This window comes from Schistocerca serialis, chromosome 7 (genome assembly GCF_023864345.2).
Source record: "Schistocerca serialis cubense isolate TAMUIC-IGC-003099 chromosome 7, iqSchSeri2.2, whole genome shotgun sequence".
Classification (NCBI taxonomy): domain Eukaryota; kingdom Metazoa; phylum Arthropoda; class Insecta; order Orthoptera; family Acrididae; genus Schistocerca; species Schistocerca serialis.
The window spans coordinates 388,795,481-388,810,190 of NC_064644.1; the positions used below are offsets into that span (position 1 = coordinate 388,795,481).

Below are 14,710 nucleotides of genomic sequence, written 5' to 3' on the forward strand. Positions count from 1 at the left end.
CTATTCGATAGGTATCTGATGTGTTGGTGGGTCTGGAGGACGGATACGTCCACATTTGAGACAAAAGTAAAGTACGCATTTTGCTATCAGTAAAATGGCAAATTAGTGGTTGGCTGATTGGTTACTTCGAGAAAGCGGACCAAACAGCGAGGTCATCGGTCCCATCGGACCAGGAAGGGATGGGGATGGAAGTCGTCCGTGCCCTTTCAAAGAAACCATCCGGACATTTGCCTGAGGCGATTTTAGGGAAATCACGGACAACCTAAATCAGGATGGCCAGGCGCGGGTTTGAACCGTCGTCCTCCCGAATGCGGGTCCAGTGTGCTAACCACTGCACCACCTCGCTCGGCAAATCTAGTGGTGACAAAGCTTGTGGTTAGCACGTCTCGGCGACGGTTCTCCCGGTATTGTTGAATATGCTGTAACATTTATCCCATGGATATTTTGGCCTGCTAAGAGGCTTTCAATGTGTCTACAGGATGTATGAGATCAGGATTCAGGGTGTTGTCAAAGAATGTTAGGTTCTGTGTTGTGTAATACTTCAGACGGTTTCTCTGGCCAATACAATGCCGAGGGAGTGAATGGAGTACAGTCGTACCCAGAAGCGTAGCTGGGATGCGAAAGTTCGTCACCGCTATCTCACAAGTTGCGCCGTTCGTCAAAGTATCACTATACTTAACTATTTCTTTGCAATGCCCTGAGGTTTTCATACACTGCAGAAGTTCATAGTTGAAGTTTCTGGTGCAGATACTGGATACTTCCAATATGCTCCTATATTTTGATAATGAAGCCGTAATGCCGATATTTCTTTCCAATATTCCGTTGTCTTTGTTTTCCCCAAAAACAGTTGCATCTCTCACGTTCATCAATCAGTCTTCCCTTCTCTGTAGGTCCCTTAGTGACACAAGAGCGTGAGCGTGTCCATGCTGAGAAATAATTAACACCTCTCTCGTCCTTACTTTTACCCATTTTCCCACGACTGCTCGTATCACAGGATAAGGGTCAACCGTGTAACATCGATAATACGCGTTCATCCTTACCACTGGTAGTCGAACTTCGCTCTGTCCATATTTACTTCAACATTTTCTACGTAATAAAACATTGTTGTTTTACTCTGACACTTCTGCCGCGTCTCGAGCTCTGTAGCGAATTCCTTAACTGTTAGTTGTGTCCCTGTCAAGAGCTGTTGTGCCGGGAGTAATATCGAACTTAACTGTCGGTTTTCGTTGTGGTGGGCTGCTTCCCGTAGTAACACTACATCAACTCTTGCATTACTGAGTCGATCTGCCAATGCTATAAGAGTCTAGCTACTCCTAGTTTGCTATCCACCAAGCTCAGTTGTTTTCGTATTTCATCTAAGTCACTGTTTCACTTATATGTTGGGTGTATTGAGCTAACCCTATGGTTAACTCTCATACCATCCTGGTGTTCAGAACGTCTTGCTCTAAGTTTGACAACTGCGTCGTATGCCACCTTACTATAGCTTTGGTAGTGTCTGTAACGTTTGCACTTGCCTAACCATGTTATTCAGCTACTGGATATCTCGTCATCTGCTGCCCCAAATACCGTTCTTAAGATTTTCCCTCCTGCGTCCAACCACTCTCTTTTCCTACGAATTAACGTCTACGGTATGATGTCAGTGATTTGCGTCAGCCGAACTATAAGTTTGCGTTATGACAGTCACAATTCCTTGTATTCACGTTGTACCTCAGTGAGAATTGCGTTACCCTGCACTTCCTTACACTGCTCTACGAATGCTTCCTGGCGTCTACGAACTCTGTTTCTTGTCTCCCACACATAAATCATCAATCTCATGTCCAATGGTAACTCGTTAGCAACACTTCTGGTTGTCGAGAAAACAACGCCCCTGCCTCCGACGGTTGAATGAGAGCGGCATGATTTGCTCTTCAGTTGATGCTGGGCAGCAACATCGGGATTAGCACAACCCATGCAGCTTCTACTGGTGATCCACCTCTTAAGGAAAGGAACTTCCGTCACCCCCTCCCTCCTTCGAAAACTCCTATATACGCTAAAATATCTAAGAGATATTTTTGTTAGCTGACTGTTAACAGCCGTCAAATAATTCATGAAATGCATAAACGACCATCAGCTGCTCTACTGAAAACCTTGAGGTGCAAACACAGATAAATATAGTGCTGAGAAATATATTAAGAAATTATAAAGAGCACAAAACGAACGAAAATACATACAAGATTAAAAGCAGTTTAGCTCTCACCTCATTATTTGACAATGGATAAATCTCAGAGGTTACAATACGTAACAAATTCCAGTATAGTGAGGCTACACAGTACATTTAGAGTGCACTCAGTTGTGGTATCAGTTAACAGGACAATATACCATATGCACTTGTGAGAAAGCTAGAGAAGTAAGTACTATCATGGTACAAATACTGAAGAGTTGGTCAAAGATCTTCGCCAATACTTTTCGTCTTATGATACACAGTACATCGATCACGAGTTAACGGCTTATTACAGGAGACCAGATTATCTTTGGAAAACTTCTTTGGTAGTTTCCCATGTAAACATAAAGGGGAAAATCAAGTTGCCATTACAGATATAGAAGAATATCTAACCCACAGCAAGAAGGCCCAAACTTCCGCGTTTACTGGATGCTAAACAGTAGGTCCCGAGTTCGAGTCTCGGTCGGGCACACAGTTTTAATCTGCCAGGAAGTTTCAGTAGTATAATTATTGCACAATAATCCCTCAGGTGTGTAAAAACCAACATCAGTATCTACATAAACGCAATGTACGCCTGCCGCTTGGGTTCTGAGGCCATCCTTGGTTCCTTCCGGCGGCTGGCTGATTTGGTGAAGACAACCAGCATCGCACGCGGAGTGCAAGCTGAGCTTAATATCTGCAGCATAGTGCCCAGAGTCGATCGCGGTCCTCTGGTTTGGAGCCGTGTGGAGGGTCTAAACCAGAGGCTCAGACGACCCTGCGACTATAATGGTTGCAAATTCATCGACCTCCGTTATTGGGTGGAGAACTGTAGGGCCCCCCTAGACAGGTCAGGCGTGCACTACACACCGGAAGCAGCTACTAGGGTAGCAGAGTACGTGTGGCGTGCACACGGGGGTTTTTTAGGTTAGAGGGACCCCCCCTTGGGCGAAACGATAAAATACCTGACGGCTTACCAGAGAGGACATTATCATCGTTGATAAAGAACGTCCGTCCTCAGAGACCAAAAACAGGAAAAGTCAACGTAATATTGGTAAACTGCAGGAGTATCCAGGGCAAGGTTCCTGAATTAGTATCTCTTATTGAAGGAAATAGTGCGCATATAGTATTAGGAACGGAAAGTTGGTTAAAACCGGAAGTGAACAGTAACGAAATCCTAGACACAGAATGGAATATATACCGCAAGGATAGGATAAACGCCAATGGTGGAGGAGTATTTATAGCAGTAAAGAATTCAATAATATCCAGTGAAGTTATTAGCGAATGCGAATGTGAAATAATCTGGGTTAAGTTAAGTATCAAAGGTGGGTCAGATATGATAGTCGGATGCTTCTATAGACCACCTGCATCAGCAACCGTAGTAGTTGAGCGCCTCAGAGAGAACCTGCAGAACGTCGTGAAGAAGTTTCGTGATCATACTATTGTAATAGGGGGAGACTTCAATCTACCAGGTATAGAATGGGATAGTCACACAATCAGAACTGGAGCCAGGGACAGAGACTCTTGTGACATTATCCTGACTGCCTTGTCCGAGAATTACTTCGAGCAGATAGTTAGAGAACCAACTCGTGAAGCTAACGTTTTAGACCTCATAGCAACAAATAGACCGGAACTTTTCGACTCCGTGAATGTAGAAGAGGGTATCAGTGATCATAAGTCAGTGGTTGCATCAATGACTACAAGTGTAATAAGAAATGCCAAGAAAGGAAGGAAAATATATTTGCTTAACAAGAGTGATAGGGCACAAATCGCAGAATATCTGAGTGACCACCATCAAACGTTCATTTCTGAGGAAGAGGATGTGGAACAAAAATGGAAAAAATTCAGAAACATCGTCCAGTACGCCTTAGATAAGTTCGTACCGACTAAGGTCCAAAGCGAGGGGAAAGATCCACCGTGGTATAACAATCATGTACGAAAGGTACTACGGAAACAAAGAAAGCTTCATCATGGGTTTAAGAGTAGTCGAATCATAGCTGATAAGGAAAAGCTGAACGAAGCGAAAAAGAGCGTAAAGAGAGCAATGAGAGAAGCATTCAACGAATTCGAACATAAAACATTGGCAAACAATCTAAACAAGAACCCTAAAAAGTTTTGGTCATATGTAAAATCGGTAAGCGGATCTAAATCCCCTATTCAGTCACTCGTTGACCACGATGGCACCGAAACAGAGGACGACCGAAGAAAGGCAGAAATACTGAATTCAGTGTTCCGAAACTGTTTCACTGCGGAAAATCGTAACACGGTCCCTGACTTCAGCCGTCGCACGGACGCCAAAATGGAAAATATTGAAATAAACGATATCGGAATTGAAAAACAACTGCTATCACTTAGTAGCGGAAAAGCATCCGGACCAGACGAGATACCCTTAAGATTCTACAGTGATTATGCTAAAGAACTTGCCCCCTTTCTATCAGCAATTTATCGTAGATCGCTGGAAGAACGTAAAGTACCTAGCGACTGGAAGAAAGCGCAGGTCGTTCCCATTTTCAAGAAGGGTCATAAATCAGATGCGAATAATTATAGGCCTATTTCGCTTACGTCAATCTGTTGTAGAATAATGGAACATGTTTTGTGTTCTCGTATTATGACGTTCTTAGATAATACAAATCTCCTTCATCATAACCAACATGGATTCCGCAAACAGAGATCATGTGAAACTCAGCTCGCCCTATTTGCCCAGGAAATTCACAGTGCCGTAGACACTGGCGAGCAGATTGATGCCGTATTCCTGGACTTCAGGAAGGCATTTGATACGGTTCCGCACTTACGTTTAGTGAAAAAAATACGAGCTTACGGAATATCGGACCAGGTTTGTGATTGGATTCAGGATTTCCTAGAAGAAAGAACACAACATGTCATTCTTAACGGTTCAAAATCTGCAGATGTAGAGGTAATGTCGGGAGTACCGCAGGGAAGCGTGATAGGACCTTTATTGTTTACAATATACATAAATGACTTAGTTGACAACATCGGTAGCTCCGTGAGGCTATTTGCAGATGACACGGTTGTCTACAAGAAAGTAGCAACATCAGAAGACTCGTACGTACTCCAGGAGGACCTGCAGAGGATTAATGCATGGTGCGACAGCTGGCAGCTTTCCCTAAACGTAGATAAATGTAATATAATGCGCATACATAGGGGCAGAAATCCATTCCAGTACGATTATTCCATAGGTGGTAAATCATTGGAAGCGGTAACGACCGTAAAATACTTAGGAGTTACTATCCGGAGCGATCTGAAGTGGAATGATCACATAAAACAAATAGTGGGAAAAGCAGGCGCCAGGTTGAGATTCATAGGAAGAATTCTAAGAAAATGTGACTCATCGACGAAAGAAGTAGCTTACAAAACGCTTGTTCGTCCGATTCTTGAGTATTGCTCATCAGTATGGGACCCTTACCAGGTTGGATTAATAGAAGAGATAGACATGATCCAGCGAAAAGCAGCGCGATTCGTCATGGGGACATTTAGTCAGCGCGAGAGCGTTACGGAGATGCTGAACAAGCTCCAGTGGCGGACACTTCAAGAAAGGCGTTACGCAATACGGAGAGGTTTATTATCGAAATTACGAGAGAGCACATTCCGGGAAGAGATGGGCAACATATTACTACCGCCCACATATATCTCGCGTAATGATCACAACGAAAAGATCCGAGAAATTAGAGCAAATACGGAGACTTACAAGCAGTCGTTCTTCCCACGCACAATTCGTGAATGGAACAGGGAAGGGGGGATCAGATAGTGGTACAATAAGTACCCTCCGCCACACACCGTAAGGTGGCTCGCGGAGTATAGATGTAGATGTAGATGTAGATGTACTTGGTGTTCGTAACACAAAAATGGTTGAAAATCGAAGTTCTTAAAAATAGATACAAATTGTCGGCCACCATTCATTTATACCCCAGTTACATTGAATCTGTTATTCCTATACGTTTTATTTTAAACAGGGTAATGTCCTGACACCCCCCCCCCCTCCCCCCGGGGAACGTACATTAAAACTGAAGAAACTACAAAAAAGTGGGAATTTAAGGAGATGGGACGTGGATAAACTGTCAGAATCAGATGTTGTAGAGAGTTTCAGGCAGAGCATTAGGGAACGAATGACAAGACTGGGGGAAATAAATACAGTAGAGGAAGAATGGGTAGCTTTGAGAGATGAAATAGTGCAGACAGCAGAGGATCAAGTGGGTAAAAAGACGAGGGCTGGTAGAAATCATTGGGTGACAGAAGATATATTGAATTTAATTGATGAAAGGAGAAAATATAAAAATTTAGTAAATGAAGCAGGCAAAAAGGAATACAAACGCCTCAAAAATGAGATCGACAGGAAGTGCAAAATGGCTAAGCAGGGTTGGCTAGAGGACAAATGTGGAAGGTGGAAGGAGTATACAGAGAGTCTATACAAGGGCGATGTACTTGAGGGCAATATTATGGAAATGGAAGAGGATCTAGACGAAGATGAAATGGAAGATATGATACTGCGTAAAGAGTTTGACAGAGCACTGAAAGACCTAAATTGAAACAAGGCCCGGGAGTAGACAGCATTCCATTAGAACTACTGATAGCCTTGGGAGAGCCAGCCCTGACAAAACTCTACCATCTGGTGAGCAAGATGTATGAGACGGATGAAATACCCTCAAACTTCAAGAAGAATATAATAATTCCAGTCCCAAAGAGAGGAAGTGTTGACAGATGTGAAAATTACCGAACTATCAATTTAATTAGTCACAGCTGCAAAATACTAACGCGAATTCTTGGAAAAACTGGTAGAATCCGACCTCGGGGAAGATCAGTTAGGATTCTGTAGAAATGTTGGACCACGTGAGGCAATACTGACCCTACGACTTATCTCAGAAGGCAGATTAAGGAAAGGCAAACCTACGTTTCTAGCATTTTTAGACTTAGAGAAAGCTTTTGACAATGTTGACTCGAATACTGCCTTTCAAATTCTTAAGGTGGCAGGGGTAAAATACAGGGAGCGAAAGGCTATTTACAATTTTTACAGAATCCAGATGACAGTTATAAGAGTCGAGGGGCATGAAAGGGAAGCGGTGGTGGGGAAGGGAGTGAGACAGGGTTGTAGCCTATCCCCAATGTAGCCTATCTGTATGTTGAGCAAACAGTAAAGGAAACAAAAGAAAAATTCGGAGTAGGAATTAAAATCCATGGAGAAGAAATAAAAACTTTGAGGTTCGCCGATGATATTGTAATTCTGTAAGATACAGCAAAGGAGCTGCAAGAGCAGTTGAACGGAATGGACAGTGTCTGGAAAGGAGGGTATAAAATGAACATCAACAAAAACAAAACGAGGATAATGGAATGAAGTCGAATGAAATTGGATGATGCTGAGGGAATTAGATTAGGATATGAGACACTTAAAGTAGTAAATGAGTTTTGCTATTTGGGGAGCAAAGTAACTGATGATGGTAGAAGTAGAGAGGGTATAAAATGTAGATTGGCAATGGCAAGGAAAGCGTTTCTGAAGAATAGAAATTTATTAACATTGAGTACAGATTAAGTATCAGTAAGTCGTTTCTGGAAATATTTGTATGGAGTGTAGCCACGTATGGAAGTGAAACGTGGACGATAAATACACTCCTGGAAATGGAAAAAAGAACACATTGACACCGGTGTGTCAGACCCACCATACTTGCTCCGGACACTGCGAGAGGGCTGTACAAGCAATGATCACACGCACGGCACAGCGGACACACCAGGAACCGCGGTGTTGGCCGTCGAATGGCGCTAGCTGCGCAGCATTTGTGCACCGCCGCCGTCAGTGTCAGCCAGTTTGCCGTGGCATACGGAGCTCCATCGCAGTCTTTAACACTGGTAGCATGCCGCGACAGCGTGGACGTGAACCGTATGTGCAGTTGACGGACTTTGAGCGAGGGCGTATAGTGGGCATGCGGGAGCCCGGGTGGATGTACCGCCGAATTGCTCAACACGTGGGGCGTGAGGTCTCCACAGTACATCGATGTTGTCGCCAGTGGTCGGCGGAAGGTGCACGTGCCCGTCGACCTGGGACCGGACCGCAGCGACGCACGGATGCACGCCAAGACCGTAGGATCCTACGCAGTGCCGTAGGGGACCGCACCGCCACTTCCCAGCAAATTAGGGACACTGTTGCTCCTGGGGTATCGGCGAGGACCATTCGCAACCGTCTCCATGAAGCTGGGCTACGGTCCCGCACACCGTTAGGCCGTCTTCCGCTCACGCCCCAACATCGTGCAGCCCGCCTGCAGTGGTGTCGCGACAGGCGTGAATGGAGGGACGAATGGAGACGTGTCGTCTTCAGCGATGAGAGTCGCTTCTGCCTTGGTGCCAATGATGGTCGTATGCGTGTTTGGCGCCGTGCAGGTGAGCGCCACAATCAGGACTGCATACGACCGACGCACACAGGGCCAACACCCGGCATCATGGTGTGGGGAGCGATATCCTACACTGGCCGTACACCACTGGTGATCGTCGAGGGGACACTGAATAGTGCACGGTACATCCAAACCGTCATCGAACCCATCGTTCTACCATTCCTAGACCGGCAAGGGAACTTGCTGTTCCAACAGGACAATGCACGTCCGCGTGTATCCTGTGCCACCCAACGTACTCTAGAAGGTGTAAGTCAACTACCCTTGCCAGCAAGATCTCTGGATCTGTCCCCCATTGAGCATGTTTGGGACTGGATGAAGCGTCGTCTCACGCGGTCTGCACGTCCAGCACGAACGCTGGTCCAACTGAGGCGCCAGGTGGAAATGGCATGGCAAGCCGTTCCACAGGACTACATCCAGCATCTCTACGATCGTCTCCATGGGAGAATAGCAGCCTGCATTGCTGCGAAAGGTGGATATACACTGTACTAGTGCCGACATTGTGCATGCTCTGTTGCCTGTGTCTATGTGCCTGTGGTTCTGTCAGTGTGATCATGTGATGTATCTGACCCCAGGAATGTGTCAATAAAGTTTCCCCTTCCTGGGACAATGAACTCACGGTGTTCTTATTTCAATTTCCAGGAGTGTAGTTTGCTTTCGAAATGTGGTGATACAGAAGAATGTCAAAGATTAGATGGGTATATCACATAACTAATGATGAGATATTGAATAAAATTGGGGAGAAGAGAAGTTTGTGGCACAACTTACCTCTAAGAAGGGATCGGTTGGTAGGACATGTTCTGAGTCATAAAGGGATAACCACTTCAGTATTGGAGGGCAGTGTGGAGGGTAAAAATCGTAGAGGGAGACCAAGAGATGAATCCACTAAGCAGATTCAGAAGGATGTAGGTTGCAGTAGGTACTGGGAGATGAAGAAGCTTGCACAGGACAGAGTAGCATGGAGAGCTGCATCAAACCAGTCTCTGAACTGAATACCGCAACAACAACAATGTCCTGACCTTAACTGTGTGTTTTTACGTTTTTATTTTTCTGTAATGTTAACCAGCTGTTCTTAATATCCATTACTTAAAGACCCCACCCCCCGTCGATCCATTACTGGGTTTCTCTCTATAATTTAGCCTGGAGTGGTCGCGCGTCGTCTGACACATGCCAGCTACACTTCATTAACTCACTGTTGTTCAACCGATACACTGGCGCACGTGTGGTGCCATCTACCTTTCAGCTAACTAAATACAGACGTGTTCAGCTCATCAATACCGCATTACTCGTCGTACAGTGTTGGAGAGAAGAGAGTGGTTCCGGAGCTGCATCGATGGAATCTACCAGATGCCACGCGACCTTTCCCATTACTGGAGGTATATATTAAATTTTTTATGTAATCTAGTAGTTTATAATACTTGTTAGTAGCAGCTGTTGCTAACAGATATTTTTTTACCTTCAGATCCAACATAACGTCGCAGAAGACCTACAATTTGGTAAATGAACGTGATAGGGAAATTGTACTCCGACTGTTGTTCGAGGAAAATGATGAATCGGATGATGAGTTTGATATTTACAGTGATGTGGAAGAAGACAATGTGGAAACAAGAGAAGAAGATTCGAACACTGAGCAAGACGTGGACTCCAGTCAGAGTGACAGTGACGAATATGTTGACGAATGTTTTGTAGGAAGAAGCAAATCCAGAAAATGGTCAAAAGTGTGTCTCCCCAAAAATGTTAGTATTCCACGACAAACGTTGTTGCTAATTTATCAGAAGTGAAAGGAACCGCTAAGAATGCCAGAACACCGATGGAATGTAGGGAATTATTTTTCGATGGTGATGTACTTTCTAGTATTGTTGTTCACTCAAATAAAAAGATTTATGAAGTACCCAAAATTATTCCAGATAAAGGGATGCTCAACTGACAGGCATATCTGAAGTAAAAGCTGTTTCAGGAATATTGTATTTATGTGCTGCAAGTAAAGATAACCATACTAACACCCAAGATATATGGGCAGGCAATAAAATCGGAATTGAGTTATGTCGTTTGATAATGACTGAAAAACGATTTAGATTCCTATCGTATTGCTTGAGGTTCGGAAACAAGGATATCTGAGAGGAAAGGAAGAAGTTGGATAATTCTTCCCCCATATGTGAGGTGTTTTCTTCCTTTGTGGAAAATTGTGAAAATGCTTATTCTTTTGGGGAGTACTGTACTATTGATGAAAAGCTGGATGCTTTCAGAGGCAAGTGTTTCTTCAGACAGTACATCCTAGCAAACCAAGTAAGTATGGGCTGAAAATATTTGCTTTGGTGGATGCTAGGATGTATTACGCAGCCAACCTGGAAATTTACGCTGGTAAGCAGCCTACAGGGCCGTTTGTAATTAGAAACAAACAAACAGATGTGAAACCGGGCGGCTTCCCCCCGTCGGAGGTTCGGTTCCTCCCTCGGGCATGGGTGTGTGTGTCGTCCTTAGCGTGAGTTAGTTTAAGTTAGATTAAGTAGTGTGTAAGCTTAGGGACCGATAACCTCAAACGTTTGGTCCCATAAGACCTTACCACAAATTTCTAATCATCTCGCCGGAGGTTCGAGTCCTCCCTCGGGCATGGGTGTGTGTGTTGTTCTTAGCATAAGTTAGTTTAAGTTAGTTTAAATAGCGTGTAAGAGTAGGGACCGATGACCTCAGCAGTTTGGTCCCTTAGAAATTCACACGCATTTGAACATTTTTTGTTGTGAAAACGTCTCACTAATGAGATCTCAGGAACTGGACATAGTATAACTGTAGACAATTGGTTCACACCATTAGAATTAGCTGATTACTTGCTTCAGTAGAATCTTCCTCTGGTTGGAACCATGAGGAAGAATAAACCTGAGATTCCACCAGAGTTTACGCAAACAAGAAACGGGGAAATAAGAAAAACACTGTTTGTGTTTCAGAAAAACTCAACTCTAATGTCATATGTCGCCAAGAAAAACAAGACGGTTCAGATACTATCCACAATGCATCAGGATAACGCAACTGATACCAGTTCTGGCGATAAGAAAAAGTCACAAACGATAACATTTTATAATGGAACCAAATCAGGAGTTGATACTGTCGATCCGCTATGCAGCATTTACAATGTGTCAAGAAAAACCAACAATGGTCAATGGTGATCTTTTATGCTATGATGAACATTGCAGATATAAATGCAAATAACAGCAGCACAAGGCGCAGTGAGTTTCTGAAACTTCTGGCACGTAATCTAGCTTACGATTATTTGCGTCAACGTTCCCAGTGCTTATCGTTGCCAAGAAATCTCAGACAAGATATTCAGAATCTTTTTCCAGATGCAGGCGCTGTCCAGCCTGTAGTAGGGGACCCAAGCTCAAAAACACAAAGGTGCTGTGAATGCAGTCATTCAGAAAACCAGTACACTAAGTGCAGATGCCGCAGCTATAAGAAATTTTTGTGTTCACAACATGCACAGCAAGTATGCACTGACTGCTGAGAGTAATGCTCACTGAATGTCATATTTCTTTTATGCAATTTTTTGACAAGTGTATGATAGGTTTCACCTTTGTGATGAAAGGCATTAAAAATTGCATAAAGTGAGTATTGGAACTACACCGTTTCTACCCCAAAGTACTGTTATCCAAGATGACAGCGATGACGTCATCCAAGATGGCGGATTTTGGCGGGAAGCTTGAATTTTGGCGGGAAAGTGCCACTCCCCCCTGGCCCAATTAAATGACGAGAAGTTCATATTCCAACATGATAATGCGCCACGCCAAGAAAAATGGCGGGAAAAAGGGACTTGCCTTTATTATGTAACCAGTTTCAAGCATGTGTGTTCTCCACAAGCTCTAGACCCCAACTGGCTTAGCTGATATCGTCGCCATCAGAGAGCGCCTCCTTGATGTCATCCAAGATGGCGTATTTTGGCGGGAAGAAGGTCAATTGTGCTACCTCCACTAACCTAACCCCCCCCCCCCCCCCAGGAAATGGCAGGAAGTTCAAATTCCAAGATGATAATGTGTCACACTTAGGAAAATGGAAGGAAAAATGTCCTTGTCCTTATTATTTAACCAATTTCAAGCAGATGTGTTCGCCACTGAGTCTGGACTGCAACTGACTTAGTTCATATCCGTGCCATCAGAGGTTGCCACAGTGACGTCATCCAAGATGGCGACAGTGACGTCAAGATGGCTGCACCCAGTGTATCCACCACATGGCTTGGTACACAGAGGACGCTGTCTTGACGTCAGCTGAGTACCATTATCCAAGATAGGGACTTCTTTTTTCGCCACTCAGATGACTGGAATTGGCAGTGCACATTCAGTCTTTGCTGAGTTGTCGTTGTCAAACCATCGTCATGTGTTCGATCATCGAGATGAATGTGAAGGATAGAGCAGCTTTCAATAGCTGCATTACATGTAGACATTCGAGGGAGGACGATAGCCACAGTTCAGTACATCACGTACGAAGAGTATGATAATGGAGGAGTGTAGGTGGAATAAGTACAAGAATTCTGTTCAGCAGATTTCGGCAATGCAGAGGGATGGAGCCAGGATGCATATTATAGCACTCTCTGTCTGTATTTCAGATTTAAGGGTATTAATGTTTGTGCGTAGTTCAATACCTTTTCCTGACTGTTTTAAGACTTTGTTTAAATCATAAATATCGTAGGCACCAGGTTGTATTTGTAGAACCTCCTTCCGATGGTCGATTTCCAGATTCAGTTTATTGTTGCTTTTTGTGATATTTGGAATGCTGTTATACGTCTCCAGACCATTCAGTGCAGTACTCCAGTCCCCTGAACTTAAATCAATCGGCCGAGAGTAATTTGCACGTAATACTGATCCTCTCTCTTTTAAAGTCAGAGTGTACGACATTGCATCTAAACGTCAAATGATGGGCGCGCGTTCAATGATGACTATTTTGTATGTGTGGATGTTCGCACACCGGCTCCTACGAGGAGAGGAGAAATCGCGCATTCCAGACTTCTCACCGCTCGGTCTAAATATAGCGCGCATTCCAGAGGTTCGCTGACACAGGCAAAGGCTAATTTTCCATGGCTGTGATGAGGTACATAACGCAGAGATGCCCACACAGGTATGTGTTAAAGTCCTGATATCGCCGGAAATTGTAGAAAATACTTCTTTTGCTGGTGAAGTAGCGTTGTAATTCTTCAGGCTGCTGTTAATCCCCAAATGAATCGAAATATTGTACTGTATTTGCAGGAATTTTTTTTATTTGTGAAGCTGCCTAGTCCTTTCCTGTATGGTTTCAAGTAGAGACCCTTTCCGATAGCTGCTGCTTCCATGGCCCGATTATGTCTTCTGGCTTCCTCTAGTTGCGCTTGTGCATTCTGTGCGTTTTTGACCGTTTTGGCTACAGCCGCAGCCCCACGTGTAAGTGAACCTACCGCTGACAGAGCTGCAAGGGCTGGAACTATGAACGGAATAATTCCACCTGATGTCTTTGGTAGTGGTAGGACCCTAGGTGGTTTAATTGCAGTCTTCTTTTTCTACAAAATTTGTGCCGAACTGGTGCTGGATAAATTCCCTTCAGACGGCGAGAAAACCACAGTCTCTTGTGGTTTAACAGACATCAGTTTAAGGAAGCCACTGATGTCTCTGTGAATTGACATGCCCCAAAGCAAGTATACAAACGTAAAACAGAGGTCTTCAATGTACAAAAAGGTTCACTCACCACAACACGTTGTGTTGGTACTGCTAAACGGCGCTATAGACGTAGCTTCACTACCACCAAACTGCTGTGATAGCAGCCAAGTCTGACACCAATGGTGTGACCCACCCAGTCCCTGGCAACAATGCTGCGGCGTCAGAGTGCTGAGGTCGCCTTGTGATCACAAGATCGAGCCAAGAGCGAAGGTTGGTGGTCCAGTGCACGCGCGAAGGCGTCAGTGATACAGTGTTATCTGAGGAGCAGAGTTTACCAAGATACGACTGCCTTCACAGCTGCTCTTGGCAGCCAGGCCCGAAGACAAGTGCCGTCAAGGAGTATTCTTATCACAGGTTTTCCCTTAAGCTTCTTACGTCTTTATTTTGTCTGTTCTTCCTTATCTCGAAGATCTTGTTTATTTTTTTGCTTTTATTTCTACCAGCACAATTTTAAATGGCGAGCTTGA

General features: G+C 44.2%; 1 protein-coding gene across 1 annotated transcript in view; it reads right to left on the bottom strand.

The window, feature by feature from the left end:
- The window catches only part of LOC126412505 (probable 4-coumarate--CoA ligase 1), a 165,268-nt gene extending 150,852 nt beyond the window's left edge, over positions 1-14,416 (bottom strand). The window contains exon 1 of the mRNA XM_050082132.1: positions 14,272-14,416. The gene's annotated coding sequence lies outside the window, so the exon portion shown is untranslated. The remainder of the gene's footprint in view (positions 1-14,271) is intronic.
- Positions 14,417-14,710: the final 294 nt, after the last annotated feature.